At 44.2% G+C, this 3,094-nt stretch overlaps 1 pseudogene; it reads left to right on the forward strand.

The window, feature by feature from the left end:
- The first annotated feature begins 1,195 nt into the window (after positions 1-1,195).
- LOC147697985 (PCNA-interacting partner-like) lies at positions 1,196-2,874 on the forward strand (annotated as a pseudogene).
- Positions 2,875-3,094: the final 220 nt, after the last annotated feature.

Raw genomic sequence — 3,094 nt, forward strand, 5'->3', positions numbered from 1 at the left:
GGATTGTGTGTTCCAGAGATGTGTGGTTACCGAGAGCACCACATCACTCCTGTACCCTCACTTCTGTCTTGTGCGCTGGTGGCCACCTGTAAAGCCTTGCCGGCTTTTCCTCTTCACTCCATACTCTCAGTTGCTCAAGCCCCCCCTCGTGTCTGGTGGGCGGCGCTGAGGTGGTAGGGCAGGGCTGCTCCCCATGTGCTGTGTGCTGTTCCCTGCCTTTAAGGGTGCTGGAAAAAACGATGGGGCAGCTGGAACCAGATGATCATGCGACAGGAGGAGGGCTGCTGTGGCCCGGAAATTGGAGAGGTGCGTGAAGAACCACCTGGTGGCCACTTTACTTCATTATACTCCCCGTAAGTGCTCGTAGACACTTGGGGCCAGATGCAGGTAGCTAAATACCGGTCGGTAAAGGCCTAAAATTGGTGATTTTCCCGTTACTGATCGGTATTTAACCCTTTCTAATGTAGGAGGCTGGAAATAAGGATTCGGTAATTTACCGATTCCTTATTTTAAGGAATGGGTAAAATACCGATTCCGTATTTTAAGGAATCAGTAATTTACCGAATCCTTAAAACCTATGTAGGTAGCACTCAAGTGAGTGCATTTTTGCCTTAAGGATTTGTTATTTACCACCAACTACAAGTTGGTGGTAAATACCGAATACATTTAAAAAAGCAATATTTTGCTTTTTTCATAGTGCCATGTGGCAGACATACATGCCCTTAGGGCATGTATGTGCGCTACATGTGCACACGTGCACGATTCATGGGTGCAACAGGGTGTCAAGTTGAATATGCTCTCGCTATTACCGATTCGGTAAATACTGAATCGGTAATAGTGACTGGCTTCCCATTCATTCCTATGGGCCTCAAGGCCCATAGGAATGAATGGGAAGGTATTTCCTATAACCGAATCAGTATTACTGAATCGGTAATAAGAAATATTACCGAATTGGTAAATTTTACCTATTTATTACCTACATCATATTTACCGATTCCTAAATACCGAATCAGTAAAATTCGGAATTTAGGAATCGGTAAAATGAGATTATCTACATCTAGCCCTCGGTCTGAACTTGGAGGTGTGACTTTGTGAGCCGCTCAGTGCTGAATCTGGCTGAGTCCTCCGTATGGGCTCCGTATAGGCTTCCACCTCGCCGGGTTCATGTATTTTCTGTGCCTGGCTGGTTGCAGACATGACCGAGGATGCAAGTGCCTTTGCACCATTATCTCCTATTCAAATGTTGGACTTTATTTCTGATGGCTTCCACAGTTCGGGAAAGCGAGAACAAGTACTCTCCACTATCTCAACACCCAGTAATGGTCTGACTCTGAATAATGCAAAGCTCCGTTCGGTGATGAAAAGGATCATTTGTGCATATTTAAACCTGCTGGTGAATTCTTTCTAAATATGATTTGGCCTTGGCTTTAATTCTCAGTGTTCCTGACAAAGGCCTGGAATGGGACGCTTTCAAAGATCTAAGACATGCAGCACGGAGCAAACAGCGGTCTCTCTTTCTCCTTGGCTACGGGCCATATGTATCATCATGCTGATTTGCGATTCTCAAATAGCGATTTTTAAGAAATCGCTATTTGAGAATCGCAAATAGGTATGTATGTACAAAATTGCACTTTTTTGTGATTTCTTAAAATTCCTTAATTGCGATTAGCAAATTGCGAATCGCAATTAAGGAATACTTTCCCATTCATTTCTATGGGCCAGGAGGCCCATATGAAAGAATGGGAAGTTATTCCCAATTGCGATTCGCAATTTGCTAATCACAAATTGAGAATATTGCCATTGGTGCAGGGGTGTCCCAAGGACACCCTGTTACACCCCTGAAATATGCATGGGTGCACATGTGGCGCACATACATGCCCTAAGGGCATGTATGTGCGTCACATGGCACTTTGAAAAATGCTAAAATGTGCATTTTTCAAGGAATTCGCAACTGGTAACTTGCGATTCCTTAAGGACATTTTGCAAATTTTTTTTGCTTCATTTAAATGCAATTGCAAAATAAGGAATCGACATTTTGCGATTCCTTGTTTTGCACCACATTTTGCTCAATACATACCATTTAGCAAATTTGCATTCGCAAAGGCCGAAATTCGCTCCTTCACAGTCTGAACCATTATGAAAACGTGTCAAAGGACTGAACAGCTTTGTGAACTTTATTGACAAACTTGATGAAATGCTGGAGGAAATCTTTGAACCGAGAAATGCAGTAGCCCGAATTTTACCAACAATAAAAAAGAGGCCGCAACAGCGGAGATCGATACTGTGCAGCAGCGTTGGACGTTGTACATGATTTGGAATTGAGGATTCAAAACATCATCAATGTTCAGCAAAGTGAAGTCAATGGCCTCACCACTGGCATCAGCCCAGAATGGCCAAACACACATACCATAAACCATGGCACAACCTTTTGTGGGCGTGATGCCATAAAGGCCTTGTTGGTTCTTTTGGATGAAGAAGCTGCCAAACCTCCAATTCAAAATAACGCAGATATCCTATGGGTTGATGAAGAAAATGCATCTTTCTTTGGTGAAGATTCTATGCTGACTCTATTTCGATCTCCTAAGCAAGCCGATGAGTCCTCTCCCAAATCCCTCAGACACCGTGTTCAAAAATCTATGGATGGAGGAACAGAAAAGTTGAAGCAGACTTTGATCCGCTCGCACCGCACCATTGCAACGAAAGTTGCAGAGCTTCCCTAGCATGAGCCAAGTACCTACATGTGTCCACCCTGCACCAAAGCATGTTTCTGTGCTGCGTTTCAATGAAGAACCGCTCTCAGATGAGGCTTCACTTCCAACAAGACCAGCTCTGGCACTAGTTTCTGGAAATGTTCCATCCTGGCCATTCATGTAAAACAAGGTGCGGCTTATTGTCGAAAGTTCATGAAGTGGGGGCATTGATACGCAGCTTGTAGAACGATGCCATTATATCAGCTGGAGGTCACGATACCATGCTGCCTGCTGCAAGGTCATCTGTGTCTTTCTGTGAGATATGCATCTCGTTTCCAGAAGCTTTGCATACATTTTCCCGTGGTGGCAGTGCCCTTAAAGGATCAGGCTGTGTCTTGAAGGGA

The sequence above is a fragment of the Lissotriton vulgaris genome, chromosome 8 (genome assembly GCF_964263255.1).
Source record: "Lissotriton vulgaris chromosome 8, aLisVul1.2, whole genome shotgun sequence".
Classification (NCBI taxonomy): domain Eukaryota; kingdom Metazoa; phylum Chordata; class Amphibia; order Caudata; family Salamandridae; genus Lissotriton; species Lissotriton vulgaris.